Source organism: Cupressus sempervirens, chromosome 7 (assembly GCF_028749045.1).
Source record: "Cupressus sempervirens isolate cs-2001-9-10 chromosome 7, ASM2874904v1, whole genome shotgun sequence".
Classification (NCBI taxonomy): Eukaryota; Viridiplantae; Streptophyta; class Pinopsida; order Cupressales; family Cupressaceae; genus Cupressus; species Cupressus sempervirens.
In genome coordinates, this window is record NC_143124.1 from 566,004,840 (window position 1) to 566,025,849 (window position 21,010).

The window sequence follows — 21,010 nt, forward strand, 5'->3', positions numbered from 1 at the left end:
CATTATTAAAATGAAACTTCTAAATTAAATATTATTAAATTAAATAAATATAATTAAGCTAAATTTGGACTTTTAATTAAAACCTTCAATTTATTTATTTTATTTAATTAATTAAGAAATTAATTAAATATAATTAAAATTTGATTTTTTCTTTTGTAATTTTTTTCATTAAATTAAATAATTAAATAATATCTTTATTTGATTTAATTATAACTAAAAATCTTAGTAGACCCACAAGCTAAATAAGAAAACCCATCTAAAAGACAAAGTACAAATTCAAACTTAAGGGTCAAAATCTTGAACTCACATCACTTGACAAATTCAAAAGGGTACATAACTCAGATACTTGTCTTATATTCTAAGACAATTAGCTCAAGGTTAGGATTTGGACTTGAAAACTATCTCCCTTCTTTGCCATTGAGATATTGCGATAGGACACACTCATCCTAGCAATTTAGGGAAGTCGATGCACGATACCTACAATATACATAAAAGTCAAACAAGTACATACACATATATATATCTAAACTAAATAGGCAATGGTAGGGAGTGGTACATTATGTAGATCCCAGCTTGGAGGTGACTACAACTCCCTCCCTCAACCACATCATTAACATCAAACATAAAGTAAGACATACATGTACACCATACACATGCAAGTATGGGGTAAGTAACCATAAAAATAATATATAAATAATTCATCTAACTATCACCATGAAACAACTAAAATCACTATATGAACATACAAAGCATCATCATCGAAAGAATAAGCATGGACACATGAAATAACTGAGTATCAAGTAGCTCATCAAATATATAATCTAAGTATAAAATAACATCAATCAAATCAGGTAACCAAGTACCACTATATCATAACAGATAACCATAAAAGTTGGCCTAAGAGAATTCGATAATAGACATGAAAAGTAAACTAGGGGTAGGCACTACCCTTTCATATTTTATTTCATTTCATATCTTTACCCTCGATTTATATCTTAATTGGGCTAATTGTGTATACATAGCATCTAGATTTACATTATTTAAGAAATTAGTTCAATTTCACATTCACATTATCCTGTCAAGGGCCAAAGTGTACATTTCCTTGTATCATTTGAATGTAGTATTTAATATTTGCACCCTTCTTCTTTTGGGTTCTAGCTAATCTAATTTGGATCATAATTGGAATCATATTTTGAAATTCCCCTCTTTCTCTTTCATACATAATTGAATGGCTTAGTGACTCAAAATTATGGAGATCTGTATCCTTATTTTAAGTGTCTCTCTTCCCCCATTAACATTTTGGTGACCCTGACGAATCCCGTCTTTTTGATTTGGAGTTAGATCCCTTGATCTCCTTTATTTTTTATTGGTTTCACCTAAACATTTTGGTGAACCTAACTTCTGCCCTCATTTCTTTTTTTGAAGTTAGATTGTTTATTTTAGGTGTTTACCTTCCTTTTGGTGAACCCCTTTCTATTTTTCATAGAGTTATATTTGACTATCTTGTGTGTGGTTAGATATCTTTTATACTCTTTATTACATTTGCATGATTAGACCTCATGAGGTTTTCCTTTTGTGATCCCCTCTTTTATGAGCTTACTTACACAAAGTCCAACCTATAGCATTCTTGTTAGGCAAAGTCATAGACTCATGGGCTCCTTTAATCATGATTCCTCTTTTCTTCCTAGGACTCATGGTGACACTCACATCCTCTCTCATGATCTTAATCTAATAATGGAGCATAACTCTTGTCACTCATTCCATGATTATGATGATGCTTTAAGATTTCCTCCTTTGCAAGTTCATAAGCTTTCTAATAAATTTGATGAATTGGAAACTTGGCATTCTCAAGAAAATCAGAATCTTGATAGTGTTGTTGCTATTGAATCTCTTAAGAATCTTGCTAACAATGATGACAATAACCTTTTTATCTTGCATGATATATCTCACCTTATGAATACTCATGGTAAGTCTTTGATAGAATGTTCTCAAGAGTTAGGATACCATCTTCCTTCCACAACCGTTGAACCTTCTATTCCAATTTTGCTGCTTTAAATGTTTGTCTTCCTAGCCTTTCACTTTCTATGAGTGTTCCTCCTACTTCCATTTCTTCTTCATTACCTTCCTATAATGTGGTTCCTTTTACTTATTCATATCCTTTACCTATTTCTTCTAATCCTCTGCCAACACCCTTACATTTTCCTTCCACTTCTTATAGCTTTCCTAATAGCTTTCCTAATCCATATAGCATACATATTTCTACTAGTGTTTCTTCTTATTCTACCATTAGTACCGTGGTTCAAACTGTTGCTACTTTACAAAAACAACTTGCTCAATTAACTCAATCTAAGTACAATATTCCTACATATGATGTTGCTAGTCCCTTTTTCTTAGATATCCTTCCTATTTTTATTCCACAACATGGTTAGTTACCTTGTATTAAGACTTTTAATGGTGTGAGAGATCCTAAAATTCATGTTAAAAATGTCCAAACTCTATATAGTGATTTTGCTCATGACTATAGGCTTATGGATAAGTTATTTTTACATAATTTTAGGGATAGAGCCTTGTAATGGTAGTGATCTCTACCTCCTTATTCTTTTGATTCTTTTCAAACTCTTGCTAATGCTTTCATTCAAAAATTTTAGAATGATATTGGTCCACAAATTTCTTTAACTAATTTGATACATTGTAAGTAGAATGTTAAAGAGAAATTTACTGAATTTATTGGTAGATTTAAACATTTATATTTTCAAATTTCTTATCCTATGCTAGATCATGATGTTCAATGCATCTTTATTTCTAATTTATAAAAAGACATTAGGGATACAATTCTCCTTACAAAGTTTACCTTCTTTTCACATCTATGTATAGTGCTTTACCATTACCAGTTACAAGTAAGTTAACTCGAGAGCTCTACTCTGATGGCTCTTATTTCTAGTGATAAGAGTGATGTCATCAAAAATTTAAACAAGTTCTTTAAACCTAATAATTTCATCAAAATCAAGTCTACAAATATAATTATTGATCAAGTGGCTACTACATCTAGAGGTTCATTTACTTTTTCCTTTGTATATCATCTTAATTATCAGTACACTCAATTATCTGAGCCTTTTTCTGAGGCAATGATTAATTGGTTCATGCTCAAATTCTTAACCTTCCTCCTATTTTCCCTATTGGTCCTAGTATATTGATTCTTAAGTCTTTTAGTTCAAATGTTTTATATAAATATCACCATCAACCAGGTCATGATACTAAAAAGTGTTATGGTTTTAAGATTGTTATTTATGAACTTATTGATTCTAAGGCTATCTCTATTGAAGCTCAAGTTAATAACAAAAATAAATTTGTTGTGCCACCTAATTAGAATTTATAGATTTACACTAATCCTTTACCTTCACACTCAGGGAATGTTATTAATCAACCTTCTTCTAATCACCATATTAATTATGATGAGAAGATAGAAGAAGTGAATCATTTGGTTAATCATGTTGAGTTAGAACATCAACCTATGATTATTCTGCACCTGAACCTAAACTAACACCTCTTATGAGCTTTAGTCAGTCTGATATGTTTAAGGCACCTAATGGTCCTCCTTACATTACTGGTAGAGTTGCTCATATTCCTTCTTGTGCTACTTTGGTTGATCCTTCTTCTATTGTGAATGTTATCATTGAAGAACACATTTTTATCAAAAGGTTGCATAGAGATACTTATGATTCAACTCTGGTATGAATTCAAAATTGTAATAGTTTTCTTTATCATCCTCAAGAATCTATCACTTTACCTATTACTCTTTCAGGGAAAGTTATTTTTACTACTTTGTTATTATTCCTACTTCTGAACAATTTCAAGTTAAGCTAGGTATTATGTGACTCTCTTCTATGAAAGTTGTAGCTTCTCCTATTCATAAATGCCTTCAATTTTCTCATAATGGAGACATTGTTATTATTAATCATTCTCTCTACAAACCATCATGTCCTAGAGATTGTTTTGAGATTGATTTTTATTTTCCATCTCATCCAAATAAACTACCTACTTTTCATGATCATCTTTATAAAAGGTACCAACAATATAAAGTAACTGAGATAATGGAACTTAGTCTTCCTAAGGGTTGTTCACCTACGTCTGTCTTGCCTAATCTATCTACTCCTACTTCTGAACCTCTTTTACCTTCTACATCCTTCTCCTTTTCTAATATATTTGAATTTGTTGATGTTTCTTCTTTAGAACCTATGGTAGTTGGTCCTAATACTGTATCTCATAAGACTATTCGTAATCAACATGCTTGTCAATGTCACAAGAACCATCAAGATAAATCTCATTCTCTTGCTTCTTATCTTACATCTTCATCTCCACCTTTACCTTCCTATGATCAAACCACGTGTGAGTCTTTGGAGGAAGCTAAACCAGGCAACACTATGCATATGGTTAAAAATGATGATTCTATTCGTATTTTAGATTCTATTAATCTAGATATGAAGGGTACTTTAGATGATGAAGATGTTAGCAGTGATGAAAATTTAGTTGATATGGATAATGATTTTCCTAACATTCTCTCTATGCAACTTGAAATCACTTCTAGTATTGAATGCAGTGACTCTTGAAGTTCTTCCTTATAAATTGTTGTGATTCCTACTGTGATGGATGTTGTTCCTCCCATGAGTCACTATCCTTCCCCTATAATTTCATACCAAGATGAGGGTGGGGGGTATGTGGAATTCTTGATTTGGACTTCATTCATCAAGGTAGTCTTTGTATTATTGAGGGCATGTCATAGTAGAAATAATATTCAGTAGATGCATGCATGATTTTGTCAAAGCCATTGCTCCTATTAGGGTTCTTACAATCAATTTAACGTGCAAGCATACACTTGGCTTATCTTTTGACAATGGAATAAAAATATGGATTTTGTATATAACTTGGAGTACTTAAACCTTTAGTTCTTGGTATAATTTATAAGGTATACCAAAATCTATACATTTTTATTTCACATTTACCCTATCTCACTTTTTCCTTCTAGTTTCAAGGAATTATTGACAATTCCTAGGGGCTTGGCATATTTTTGGATCTCTCTCTAAACTAGTGACAATTTGGGAGGCTTGATCCTTATTTTTGGACCCTTCTTTTGACTACTAACAATTTGGGAAGCTCAATCTTGTTTTGATCCCTTAAGGCCACATACATCCTTATTCTTGGATCACTTTTGTATTCTTCTTTTTGGGACATGGAGTTCCCTTGAAGTTGAATCCCTTGTTGAAATGAATAACATGCCACACACACTTGCTAGACCATTCAACACCATCCCCTTTTGTAGAGATCTTTCCCTCTTTTTATTTTTATTTTTCTTGTGTGGTTCATAATAAGGCACACAAACATTATTGGGCAAGTAACTACACCCATTTTTTGTAGTGCCTATCTCTCTTATTATGATTTTGGATGTGACAAAGACTCAAGTATCTTGGGGTCTTGATGATTTCTTTTCCTCCTAGATCATGATAATGTTTTCTCTTTTTCTCTTGATCTACTTTATTGTGAATTTGAGGAAACTTATACTCCTGCTAAAGTGGAGGTTAAATGTACCATCTTAAAATGGAAACACTTCTCTTTTAAATACCATTTAGCTTCATCTCTTTAATTCCTTCTTTGGACCATGGATGTGCCCATGATCGATCTTTTTTTATCCTTCTTTCTTTCTCTTTCCACCCCATTTCTCTTTGTTTTTGCCTGAGCGTCCAATGGTTTTTGGGCTTAGGGCCCAAAAGGTCTTAGGGGTTTAATTAATTTCTTTTTGCTCTCCTGTTAGCTTGTATTATTTTCACGCCAAAAACTCATATAAAATGAGACTTGGAGGCTTCATTTTCATATCTCATTCATTTATGCACTCAAGTAAACCAAGCTCTTTCTCTCTAGTGAAGATTTATACCTATTTGTATTCAATATTTTCAAGCATTCAAGCAAAAAGATTTCCATCTAGTGTTCAATGATTTGTTGTGAGCATTTCCTCTTCAAGATCTAGCTTAAGTGATAATCAAGGGACAAGATATACATTAAAGCACTCATCATCTTCTTCATACATGCACATTTAGATCCATGACACCATGATGGAGATTATGGTAGATCTATTGCAAAGTTGGAAATAATCTAAATTCCTAATTCAAGATCTATAATACATTTACATACAAAATCCTCATTGACAAAGCTTTAAAACAAGGTGAATCCTAACATTTATCTTGTATTTTAGTCATTTACATTTACACTTCTCAATTACTATTAATTCCTTAACCTAGGGCTTGACCTAGGCAAGCCCTCATCAAACTCCAACCACAAAACCCTTTTCTTATGTGTTTATCTACAAGATACTAGTTGGAGCTTTTAATCTAGAACCTACTTTTCAAGAGCTTTCTAGAGAAGTCAATTACAGACCATTGGACAACATCAACTTGGTGGAAGAGTTCCTTTCCAAGTTGACATAGACCTTTAGTGTCCTTTTCTAAGAGATTTGAAGGTTTTATTCCTTTTGTCATTTCATTATGAGATCCACAAATATATATTTAGAAATAATTCAGTTCTACAAGTTTCAGAGATAAAATACATCTTCCTCTATGCATTTCAAGGTGAGTATTTCATACTTTATTTCCTTTCATATCTTTACTCTAGATTTATATCTTAATTGGGATAGTTATGTATATCTATATTTATATTTTTAAGTAATTAGTTCAATTTCACATTCACATTATCCTGTCAAGGGCCAAAGAGCACATTTCCATGTATTTCATTTCTCTTTATAATTTGAATTTAGTATTAGCACCCTTCTTTCTTTGGGTTCTAGCTAATCTAATTTGGATCATAAGTGGAATCATATTTGGAAATTCCACTCTTTCCCTTTGATACATAATTTAGTTGCTTAGTGACCCTAAATTGCAGAGACCCACATCCTTATTTAAAGTGTCTCCCTTTCCCCAATAACACAACCCATTAAATGACATGATGTTTTCCTAAGGGTCTAAGGACCCCTAAGTACATATATTATATGTTTAAATGGATCAAAAGGGGTCATAGGGTATGTGTTAGAAAGGTTAATCTTTCCTTGGATATATTTTAATTAGGATATTCCAAGGGTCCCTACATGTAATTTGTCCACTTGTACACATGTGGAGGACATGTCATTATTTGTCCATTATTCCACATGTAAGGACAACTCTTGTTTATTTCTTTATTTAGTTTATCCTCCTTAAGAGGATTGTGACACTTTGCACACAGCTATTATGAATGTGGCATTCATAGAAATGGGAGTTACAAATGCAACTCCTCTCTCATCTCTATATAAGAGATGCTCCTCCTTCTTTCTTCACAACTACACACCAGACTAAGCACTTGATGTTATTGTATTGAGCTACCTTTGCTCCAACACTCTCTCTCTCTCTTCTTTAGGCATTTGCCTTCATTCATAATAACTCACAAGGGTTTTTCTTTGCTTTCCCCTTATAAATCCTTGTCTACATTGTTGAACCATCTTGGTGTATGCTCTTGGAGTTGCTTATCTCATGGTAACATTGTTTCACACTTAACTTACTTGGATTGTTTCTCGTTCCTTGCTCAACATTATTCATTTCTTACATGGTATCAGAGCTTGGTTATCTAATCCTTGTTTTAAGTTTTGTGGTGAAGGTTGCCATTCATTGGAGCACACCTTATTTGGAGACGTTATTGAGAGAAGAAGATTGTGTTGTGATCTTAGCTCGTTTTAACTAATCTTGTGCATGCAAGTTTTTTTACTAACCCTCTTTGGAAGGCTTGCAGCCAAAGGGTTTTCTTGCAAAGCTTCATTTTTTTTTTACTAACCCTCTTTGGACGGCTTGCCGCCAAAGGGTTTTCTTATAAAGCTTCTTATTCTTTTCTAACCCTCTTTGGACGGCTTGCCGCCAAAGAGTTTTCTTAGTAGTTTTTTTTGGTTTGTTTTGGACGGCATGCCGCCAAAACAAAACATATTACAATAGTGAAGCTTTTTATCTCTTTATTTTTTTCCTCTCACTTTATTTATCAAAAAAAATTTAGGAAAAAAATATATTTTACTTCTTTTTGTTTTTTTTTAAAAAAAAAAAAAACAAAAAATATAGTATAAAGTTTTTATATATATAAAAACAAATAAAAAAAAAAACTACTTTTATTTTTTGTTTAAGGCGGCCGCGCCACCCGCGCGTACCCCGTGCCTCAGCCACCCGCCGAAGGCACTGTTACACAGTTTCGGCCGCGCAAATCGCGCCGCCGCGCCAACAATCCCGCCACTGCGCAAACATTTGCGCCGCCGCGCCAACATCCTCGCCGACGGTTACATTCTGCCGCCACCACCTCTGCACCCTTACCGCGCACTCTGTGTTTTTAAACCCCCCACCACCGCCCGCGGCTCGCTGCTCCACGCACGCGGCGACCACCGACGTTGGCCGCTCCCGCCACGCGGCAACCACCGCCCGCGGCTCGCCGCTCCACACATGTGGCGACCACCGACCGCCGCTTTCTCTTGCCACGCGGCAGCCACCGCTCGCTTCCCTCAATTTTTGATTTAAAACCGTTTCCCCCTCCTTCTTTTTTCATTTTAATTAAACTTTAATTATTTTTAAATTTCACTATCACTATTAATTATAATTAAAATAATTAAATAAAAAAAATCAAATATTCTTAAAAAAAATAATAATAATAATAACATAAAATAATAAAATTTAAAATTTAAAAAAAAACAAACAATTTTGTTCAATTCATAAAAATTTTAATTTTTTTTTTCTCCAAATCATTCGATTCTCAAATTAAGGGCATTTTTTTTTTCAAAAGAAGGAAAGAATTTCTTTTCCAATCATGTCAACATTAATTCCAGAAATCAAACTTAATTATTCAAATTATCATTCTTGGAAAACCCATATCTCATTTATTTTTCGTTTTAAACATCTCTTTGAAATAGCCACTGACCCTTCTCTTGAGCCTGGTTCAGCAGCTACTCAAGATGAGAAAGATACCTGGAAAGCTAAAAACGAAGAAGCTTTAGGGTTAATTGGTATTTCTATTATTCCCAATTTATATGTCTTAATTGCTCACTGTTCTAAAGCTCATGATGCGTGGTCCATCTTGAAGACCAAGTATGACAGTAGCGATGAATATCACAAAATACAATTGCAAGATCAACTCGAAGATCTCAGGTATGCAGATTTTAAAGGTATGGATGAATTCCTCTTAAAATTTGATTCTCTTAAAACTCAAATTATGGCTTTAGGTATTCAATTAGAGGATATTCGTTTAATCCATCTTATTCTTAAAAAATGTCTTCCAAGACAGTTTCAACAGTTTATAACCAATATTCATGCACAACTTGCTATTCCTACTTTATCTTCTCAGTTAACTTATGTTATTTTCCAAACTTTATTAAGACAAGAAGAAGCTAAGCTAATCCAGTTTGGTACTCTCAAATCAACTGAACATGCATTTGTCTCTAGAAATTCAACTAATAATTCTCGTTCCAATAATCATAATTACAAGCCATCTAATTCAAATAACACTAACAATAAATTTCATCCCAAATATAATAATACCCATCACCCTAATAATACTCGTAATCCTAATCAGAGGAGCCATTCCAATCCCAAACCTCATTGTTCTTATTGTGGCAAAGATGGTCACCTTGTTAATAATTTTTTTTAAAAACAAAATGATAGAAAACCTATGAATCATAGTACCAATCATCAAACCTCAAACCATAGAAAAGGTAATTCAACTTATTCTAATTCTCGTCAAGCTTTTACTTGTAGCTTTAATCTTTGTAAACCTCTAGAGTGGATTGTTGATAGTGGTGCATCCCAACATGTCACCTCTCATAAAGAAATTTTTGATTCCTTACAACCTGATATTGCTAACATTCCTATTCAGTTAGCTAATAATCAGACTTGTAAAGTTGAAGGACTAGGTGATGTTACTATTCCTAATGGTAAATTGCATAATGTTCTATATGTCCCTGACTTGAAAACTAATCTAATTTCTGTTTCACAGTTATGTCAGAACTATAAAGTTGAATTCTACAAAGATACATGTTATATTATAGATCCTCAAACTCTTAAAGTAATTGCTTATGCTAAAATGGATAATGACAATTTTTTTAAATTCCATGAATTTGCTAGTTCACGATATTCTTTACATACTTCTATTGATTTCAATATATGGCATGAAAGACTTGGTCATTTAAATTCTGATTATATTACTTTCATGCAAAAGCATAATATGGTTGATGGCTTGCCTAACATTATTCCTTCCAAGATTACCTGCACAGGTTGTATGAGTGGTAAGATGCATAGGGAGCCCTTTCCAAGTGGAAAATCATGGCGAGCAACTCATAAGTTGCATCTTGTCCATAGTGATCTTTTGGGTCCCATGGAAAATACCTCCATCCAAGGTTCTCAGTATGCACTTACCTTTGTTGATGATTTTTCTAGACGAACTTGGATCTATTTTTTGCATAGCAAGGATCAAGTTCTTGATATATTTATTGAATTTCAGTTATATGTGGAAAGGCAATCTGGGTATAAACTTAAAATTCTTAGAACTGATAATGGGAAAGAATATGTGAATAATGCTTTTCATTCTTATTTGAAATCATGTGGAATTAAGCACGAGCTTACTATTCCTTATACACCACAACAAAATGGTGTAGCAGAAAGAAAGCATTGGACCATTGTTGAAATGGCTCGAAGCATGTTGCATGCTAAGAATTTGCATTATAAATTTTGGGCTGAAGCCATGTTTTGTGCAACTTATATTCTTAATCGGACTCCTACCAAAGCTCTCAAAGCTATCACTCCAGAAGAGGCTTGGTCTGGTAGGAAACCAAATTTACATCATTTACGGATATTTGGTTCTACTGCTTATGTCCATACGCCTAAACAGAAAAGGCATAAATTAGATGCTAAGTCATCTCCTTATATGTTTGTTGGCTATGATGAACACACTAAGGGTTATCGTGTTTATGATTCCACTACTAACAAAGTTCAAGTTGCTAGAGATGTTTGTATTGCAGAAACTGGAGTTCATGATTGCTCTACTACAACAGATGAAGAATTCAGTGGCACTAAAATTGTGCTAGTGGAGGACCAACCTCCCTCTCTTAACCCTACTCTTTCTTTTAATCAAGTACCACAGGTTATTTCTACTCCTCCATCTCATGATACTCAAATAGATACTAATGATACCATTCTTACTCATGATTCTTCCTCTAGTGATAATTCCATTACAACTAAACGTAAACCTAAATGGGCTCAAAATCTCATCAATGAAGCTGATGATTATATTTCTAAATCTGGTGGAATTAAACATAGAAGGATTAATTATTGTAATTATGCTTTGATGACTACTATTATGAATTCTAATGATCCTAAGTCTTTTGATCAAGCTAACTCTCAACCTCATTGGCAGAAAGCCATGCAAGAGGAATATGATTCGTTACTTGCTAATCACACTTGGGACTTAGTCACATTACCTCCTGGCAAAAACCTAGTTTCATGTAAATGGTTATATAAAACAAAATTGAATACTAATAATGAAATTAGTAAATTTAAAGCTAGACTAGTTGCTAGAGGCTTTTCCCAAATTGAAGGCTTAGACTATAATGAAACCTTTGCACCTGTTGCTAAAATGCCTACTATCAAATTAGTTCTTGCTTTAGCATCTAAACTGAATTGGCCCATTCATCAAATGGATGTTAAAAGTGCTTTTTTAAATGGTGAGTTACATGAAGAAATCTATATGGCTCAACCTCCTGGATTTGTTAAGAAAGGTAGTGAAAATCTAGTTTGCAAATTGAACAAATCTATTTATGGCCTTAAACAATCACCTAGAGAATGGTATTCTCAAATTAATTCTTTCTTCATTTCTCAAGGTTTTACTAGAAGCAAAAATGATCCTAATTTGTTTATTAAACATACTACCGATGATATTATCATTGTTATTGTTTATGTAGATGATTTAATTCTCACTTCTAGTTTAGACATTTTGATTTCTGATATTAAATTCCAACTTAAACAAAAATTTCAAATGACCGACTTAGGTATCTTACATTACTTCTTAGGTATGCAAATTTTTCAAACTCCTAATGGTATATTTGTTTCTCAAAGCAAGTATGCTTATGATCTTTTAGAAAAATTTAAGATGAATGAATCTAACCATGTTTCAATTCCATGTGAATTAGGAACTAAATTAATAAATGATATGAATACTCCTTTTGTTGATGAAACTTTGTATAGACAATTAGTAGGAAGTTTAAATTATTTAACTCTTACTAGACCTGATATTGCTTATAGTGTTGGTTTAGTGTCTCGTTTCATGTCTAAACCTCAACAAACTCATTTTAAAGTTGCTAAACGCATCTTAAGATATATTAAAGGAACTATTAATATAGGCTTATTTTATGATCCAAACTCTGAATTCATTTTACATGTCTATACTGATTCCGATCTAGGTGGAGATCCCAATGATGGGAAATCCACTTGTGGTTATGTTTTCTTTGTTGGTTCAGGTCCAATTTCTTGGAAAAGAAAAAAGGAACACTCTATTTCCCTATGCTCAACGGAAGCTGAATACAAAGGTTGTACCAATGCAGCTAAAGAAGCTCTGTGGATTCGAAGACTTCTTGATGATTTTGGTCTACTTCAACAATCACCTACACCTATACATTGTGATAATCAAAGTGCTATTGCCTTGGCAAAGAATCCAGTATATCATGCTCGCACTAAACATATTTCACTTCAACATCACTTCATTCGAGAACAAGTTGAAGACAATCAAATTATTCTTCTTTATTGTAAAGGAGAAGATCAAGTGGCTGATATCTTAACCAAACCACTTTCTAAAGAGAAATTTTAGTTCCATTGTAAAAATTTGGGTTTGCAACCAGTTGAAGTACACTCCCCAAGTAAAGCTTAAGGGGGGGTGTTAGAAAGGTTAATCTTTCCTTGGATATATTTTAATTAGGATATTCCAAGGGTCCCTACATGTAATTTTTCCACTTGTACACATGTGGAGGACATGTCATTATTTGTCCATTATTCCACATGTAAGGACAACTCTTGTTTATTTCTTTATTTAGTTTATCCTCCTTAAGAGGATTGTGACACTTTGCACACAGCTATTATGAATGTGGCATTCATAGAAATGGGAGTTACAAATGCAACTCCTCTCTCATCTCTATATAAGAGATGCTCCTCCTTCTTTCTTCACAACTACACACCAGACTAAGCACTTGATGTTATTGTATTGAGCTACCTTTGCTCCAACACTCTCTCTCTCTCTTCTTTAGGCATTTTCCTTCATTCATAATAACTCACAAGGGGTTTTCTTTGCTTTCCCCTTATAAATCCTTGTCTCCATTGTTGAACCATCTTGGTGTATGCTCTTGGAGTTGCTTATCTCATGGTAACATTGTTTCACACTTAACTTACTTGGATTGTTTCTCGTTCCTTGCTCAACATTATTCATTTCTTACAGTATGTTATGTCCCCTTTCGATCCATTTTATGACATGATGTGTTTGTAGGGGTCCTAGGACTCCTAATGACCTATATCATATGTTTTAATGGGTCTAAATGGGTCATAGGACCCTTAAGAACACATCATGCCATTGAATGGGTCATTGGGTACCCTATTTCCCCTTTTAACCCATTTGGTGAAATGATATGTTCCTATGGGTCTTAGGACCCCTAAGGACATATATCATATGTTTGAATTGGTCAAAAGGGGTCATAGGGTACCATATTACACATTTTGACCCCTTTGATGAAATGATGTAAGACCTCTTAAGGAAATATATCATATGTTCGAATGGGTTGAAAGGGGTCATAGGGTACCCTATGTCCCTTTTTGACTCATTCGATGGTATGATATGCTCCTAGGGTTCATACGATCTCTAAGGACATACAACATATTATAGAATGGGTTGAAAGGGGTCATAAGGTACCATATTTCCCCTTTTGACCCATTCAATGACATGATATGTTCCTTAGGGTCCTTTCATGTCATCAAATGGGTCAAAATGGGACATAGGGTATGATATGACCCCTTTAGACCCATTCAACATGAAGTATGTTCATAGGGGTCTTATAAACATACTTCATGTCATCAAGTGGGTTGAAAGGGTTCATAGGGTACCATATGTCCCCTTTTGAACAATTTAATTAATGGTTTGAAAGGGGACAAATGGTACTCTATGACCCCTTTCAACCCATTTGATGACATGATATGTGTCAAATATTTTTGACTCTTAATCCAACAATCCAATTAACATTTAATCCATATATAATCTAATCTAATTGAAAACATGGAAGCATTCAAAACATTATGACACAAAGGTTTGGTGACCCAAAAACCTTTCAAATAGAAAGTAAAACTAGGGTGGGGATGATACCCACAAACTTTAGTACTATAGTATAAAGTTAGCTTGTTAAAGCTTACATTAATCACTTTTGATGATCTTCCCTATTAGGAGCAATAAGGACTGCTAGGTCCACCTTGTGAAAAAATTTACAAACATACAATTAAGTATGCACTTGGTAAAGAGATTTATAAAAGACTGTTAGGTCTACCTTGTAAAAGGATTTGACTGATCCACCTATTAGAATGAAATAGTAGAAGATCTTTGATCTTCAACTTGGTTTTCTGAATGAGATTCCTTTATGTACTAATCATCTTGTTGTAATAGATATGACTTTGTTTCTCCTTATACTACTATAGCCTTTGTAATTTTCTCTTTCTACTCTTCTTTGATTATATTACCTTACATTGCATTAAAATTCACACCTTCATCATATTCTCACACTTTGGAAATGATACAATACATTACATATATACCAATCCAATTATACAAATTACAAAGTTGACCAGAATCCAAGTTAACAAAAATATTACAAAGTCAGCCCACATGAAGACACTCGAGTTTTGAAGACTGACTCAGTGAGGTTTTGATACTCAACATCCATTGTCAATGTTCAACATCGTCATGCACTTGGTAGACATAGAAGCTATTGACATATCAGTCAAGTTTGTTATTAGTGACAACACTTATTCAAATTTTGTATGGCTACTAAGTTCATTGAACACTCTACAATATTTGCCATGTAATTTAGTAGCCATCGAGCTCTACAATTGCTACCGAGTCTTCTAGACTAATTCTAAGTGCCCACCGAGCATTCTAGTGGTTACCAAGGGAATTCAATTAGTGTGAAGTGCAACAGTTCAAACTAAGTAGAATCAAGCAGTGTGAAGTCTAGTAGTTCAACCCAAGCACTCTAGTGGTTATCAAGCTTTATAGTTTCTACAAAGCCAACAATTCATGGAATATGAAGCTAGTGTTAATCGAGTTGTATGATGACTAGTGTTTACTGAGTGATCCAATTTATGACAAGTATCACAATATCTACCAAGTCACTAGTGCAGACCAAGTTGTAGACTACTTTGAGGTGATTAGTATGGACCAAGCTTCTACTTCTATCAAATGCATGATGATGTTGAGTAATGACAGTGGATGCTAAGTATATAAACTTCACCAAGTCAGTCTTCAAAACCTGAGTGTCTTCATATGGGTCAACTTTGTAATATTGGTGTTAACTTGTATATTGGCCGACTTTGTAGTTTTATAAATTGGATTGGTATATATATGTAATGTATTGTATCATATCCAATGTAGTATGTAAGATAATGAACATGTAAGAATGAGAATGTGATCAAGCAGCAAATAAAGTATATATTGAAGGCCATATCAAACAAAGAGCAATAGAGACATATTCATCACAAAAGGTGATCAGTACTTCAAAGAATCTCTATCAGCAAATCATTTGTAAGTTAGAGATCAATTGTTCCATTCTAACAAGTGAATCAATATAAATCATTTCACAAGGTAGACTTAACAATCTTTCTTAAATCTCTTAACAGAGTGCATTATTTATTGTATGTTTATAAATCCTTCAACAAGGTGGACCTAGCAGTCCTAATTGCTCTTAACAAGGCTGATCATCGAAATTGATCATTATAAGCCTTAACAGGCCAACTTTATGCCGCAATATTGAAGTTTTGTGGGTATCATCCCCACCCCAATTTTACTTTCTATTTGGAAGGTTTCTGGGTCACCAAGTTATTGTGTTCAAGTGTTATGAATGTTTATCATGCATGCAATTATATCAATAAATGATAATTGGTATATTGCTATTAAGTGCTAAATTTGATAAAGTTTTAAAGGTTATTGATTCACCCCTCCCTTCTCAGTAACCTATCTTAGTCTTTAATATTTCCAAAAATTGGTATCAGAGCTTTGTGGTTCTGAGGAGAAAGTTTAACAGCTTGAGCAAAGATCAAGAATATGGAGATATTCAAACTTGATAAGGCAATTGACAATGAAAAGTTGGATCTAGAAATGGCCATTACACAACTCAAGAAAGCTAAGGAGAAACTTTCCCAATCCTTGAAAAGAAGGAAGGAACTTGCAAATCAAATGAATGATCATCAGTACATTGAAGAAAGAATTGAAGATTTTTTCCCTTCAAGCAGTTCAGATGAAGCAAATGATGCAATCAAAGAACTCCTAGAGAAGAATGGTTCCCTACAAGAATAAGTAAGAAAGCTTAAAAGAGAACAAAAAATTCAATCAGTAAGGCTATGTGAAATCTTGGAATAGAGGAACAAGATGAAAGAAGAAATGTATGGAAGAAACAATGAAATCCAAAACCAATCCCTTCAGCATGCAGATCTTATGGATCAAATCTCTAATGCGAATGAGGAAATCATGAGCCAAAGACAAATCAATGAAAGAATAAGAAATGAGTTGAGATCTAAAAAGAAAATCAATGAAAGATTGAAAAATTACCAAAGCACTGAAAAGAAAATCAATGAAAGAATGATGAAATCCCAAGCAGACATGAATCAATTAAATTAACTGAATGAGCAGAATCTCTATAGACAAAAGGGTAAAGAATGAATTGGATACAAAGAAGAAGTTGAATCCTCCAAACAAGGTGCTCAATGGAATCAAAGACCTACTTGCAATCACTGTGGTAAGATAGGTCATACATCAAACAAATGCTGGAGTAATGGTAAAACAAAATTTAATGGAAAATGCTACAATTGTAGTCAACATGGTCACAAGGCTAATGGATGAAAAGAGAAACCAAAATTTGAGGGCAAGTGTCACAAATGCAAGAAATAAGGTCACAAGGCATCAAATTGCAGAATTAAGTCATTCAATCCAATAGAGCAAATTGTGAAAGCAATATTTGGTTAGGACTACAACACTTGGTGTAGATGTCATTACTATGGAGAATATGGACACATTGGCATGAATTTTGTTAAACATCACATAAGGAAGAGAGATACCACCATAAGATGTTTCACTTGTATCGAATTGGGTCATCTAGCCAAGAATTGCATGAATACAGGTAGAGTTAAAGATGAAAAGAAAGCAAAAATAGATAATATTCAAAAGCAAATGAGGCAAAAATGGATTCCTAAATCTATCGAGGAAGCTAGTTCAAGTAATGATGGTCATGTCACTCAAGAAGTGGGTGACTCCACCATTTTTAACTAGGATTCCAAAGGATAACTGGAACTACATTATCATGATCACATTTAAATAGTTCCAATTAAAAGGTGATAAAGATCCAAATCAATATACAAGATACAAAAGGATCACTAAGGAAGAAAAATATCAATTATCATCGAGTTACCTTCTCTACCAAGTAAGCTCGGGTCATGGACTTTATCGAGCAAGGTCAGGAGTAACAAGAAACACGTGATTATTGAGTCAAGGAACCTTCACCAAGTAATCAATAGAATAGTGGATGACAGGTTGTCATGCATACTGTTGAGCATAATGTCAAGCATGATGTCAACCCAGCTACCTTCATACTAAGCATTAATGGCAAAGTTTTATCAAAAAGCATGAAATTGAACTCATTTTTCACCATGAAATCTAAGTGCTATTGTGAAGAAGTGAATTCTAGTGCAATCAAGTGACCTCAAGTGATTTTACAGAAAGGTTTTCAAGTGCTTGATAATTTACTAAGTAATCATGGCATCTTGCAGTAGTAGCAAAAAAGCAAAGAAAGAGTTTGAGACGTTGGTTTGAGGAGTTGAGTGGAAAGCACCAGACTTCAAACTTGTGCCCGCGATCGCAGAAACCCTCGACCCAAGTGGAGCTCAATCACAAATGCCACCTAAGGTACTCCTTATTAATGATATTTGAACTCATTTCAAGTGTTCTATTTAGAAAATTGGAACCCTAGAAATGGATGATGCCCTAGGTGAATTATGTGTTAATTGAGTTCTCAAACCTGAGCATAAACGTTTGGAAGACAAAGGTTTGACCCACATTCCTCACATGCCCCGAGGTTTTCAAATCCAATGGATTAGATACATTCTAAGAGAAGTGCATAATGGTTAGCTATGGCTTGAGTAACCAATTTTGATCACCAAGAAAATGATTCATCTCATTATTGGGCTCCCAACCCTAGGTTGGGCTAAGTTGGAAAAGAAAACCCTAACCAAGTGAGATGACAAAGGCATGAAAATCAATAGCATAATTGATGCATAACTAAAATTTGGGATACATGTAATAATTCACAAGATATATAGTTCAAGCTGCCCCAATAGTGTATCAATTGAAGCTGTGGATTTAGCTTACAAAATTGTGAAGAACAATTTGTCTTATGACTTGGCAGATCTATTGTTGAAACAATTCAACAAGAACATGGAAAGTATTCAAACTTCCAAAAAAAACCCCTAAAAATTTTGCTCTCTGTTAACTTGTTTGTTTTTCTATGTTCAAAAATTCTTCCCTTCCAAAGGCACGGTAGTATGGAGGAAAGATGTGCTTGTACCATATCAGATTAATGAATAAATTGCAAAAATGGGAGAGAATTTTGTTAGCATTATGGATAACTACTTTGAAGTTTTCAAAGAGAAAATGAATAATAGATTTAGAATACCCAAGAAGCTAGTAGAAGATTACAAAGATGATGTATGCTTCATGGTAGACTATGATAGAGTTTACATTCAGGTAGTAAAACTGAGAATCGTATGGGTAAAACCTCTTCCCTATGGGGTGAATATAGATGAGGAAAAGGACATAATTGAAGCTTTGATTAATGAACCTGTTGATCCAAAAGAACCTCACTTTGCAACATATGATGAGGAAAATGCAAGGATAGAGTTGGAGATAAAGCTCCCACAAGCGGTTAACAAAGGTAAGAGGAGGATAGCAAAACTAAAATCAAGCACACCTCTAATGTTAACCGAGGGCAAATGAGAAGATATAGATGAAGAGGTAGAGGATGAGTTTCAAAAGGAAGAAGAACCCTTGAAGAAGAAAGGTAAGGTGATCATCACCAAGCCACTTAAGCCATCCACTACGGCTTTTACAAGGAGGTCCAGGAAGAAAGGCAGTGAAATTGTCTTTAGAAAACCTCCCCCCACCTTCCAAGAAAAATTGAAATAATTAGAAGAAGGTTCAAGCATAACCAACTTCAAATCCTTGAAGTATGAAATAAGATTAGAGGCAGAAAAGAAACAGGTTGAAGAACTGGTGTTAACCAAAATGGGAAAATGGAAGTATTCACTAGATTAGATAGCCTCCCAAATCTCTAATGAATTATTAGAGAAAATAAAGCCAAGATGGGACTTTTCTATGCAAACAAAAAAAGGTATCTACGTACAAACCTTGAGGTAGTTGTTACCTAGCATGACAGATGCTGAGGTAAAAGAGTCCTTGAAGAAAAATGAAGATAAGATGACTCGTAGCTTTAATACTTGTTTAATTTTGATCAAGGATATAGAGCACGCATTGAAGAATGCCACAAGCATGTGGAAGAATGTTTATCATCTGCATAAACAAAGTGACTTCCCAGTAGATGTTAAGGATGATGACAATGATGACAAGGAAGAAGAAACTTACACTGAGCCCACACATTTTGACAATGAGGAAGTTGAAGAAGATAAAGAGGAAGAAGATACTGAGGAAGACAAAGAAGATGATGAGGCACTAGTACAAAAGCAACAATATATTACTAAATAAACTACTAAAAATTGTAGATATGTGACTAATTTTGATCATGTGACCAATGGTAGTTTATTGCCAGACATTTATCTCCCAACCAAATTTATGACTAAACTATTTGAATCATTGATTAGGTCATTGATTTAGTCATTTATTGTTGTTACTTGGTAGTTTATCTAGTAATTTTGGTAGTTTATTTAGTAGTGTATTTGGTAGTTTTTTGGGTCATATATATGGTAGTATATTTGATAATATATTTTGGTATATATGGTAGTTTATTTGGTAATTTATTTAATCATTAATTTAGTCATATTAAGGTACGATGGAATTGAACCACCATCCTCCTACTTATAAAGCAGGTGCTCTTCCATTGAGCTAGTACCCTTTAAAGAATAATGTAAAAAATTGACAAAGTTGTCTTCCCAACATTAGATCTACCAGGATCATGGTCACTATAACATGATATACTCTTCTCAAAGAACACAAATTTTAGTTCTTATGAAAACCAATAATCTAAATCTTTATTAATAACAATTCAACAATTTTAAATTCTTCTATTTAAGCATTTTAAAATTATATTTCATGTCAATTACACTTCTCTAAATTATTGTAGAGATAGACTCTTATAAAATATAATTTGGAGCACTTTGGCCACACACAAGTATTGTTTCTTGTGCTAACTTCTTAGAAAATATACAAATGATTATGCAATTTATGTCAAGAAAATAGACCTTTGCATTAAATAATCATCAAACCCCATTAAAAAATAACATCAAACCAACTCTTTTTTCTTTTCATAGTCTCTACAATAATTGAGATTAGCTTATGTGTATTGCAAAAATAGAGTCACTTGCTGTAATGATGAGATATAATCATCATAATAATACAAATGTCAAGAGCATGCAAAAGCTGTGTACAATGGATGTAATGAGGATGCGTTGAA

At 33.6% G+C, this 21,010-nt stretch overlaps 1 non-coding gene across 1 annotated transcript; it reads right to left on the reverse strand.

Moving 5' to 3' along the window:
- Positions 1–20,380: 20,380 nt before the first annotated feature.
- On the reverse strand, positions 20,381–20,452 carry TRNAI-UAU (transfer RNA isoleucine (anticodon UAU)). Its single transcript has one exon. It is a non-coding gene; the product is annotated as a tRNA-Ile (tRNA).
- Between the last annotated feature and the right edge of the window lie 558 nt (positions 20,453–21,010).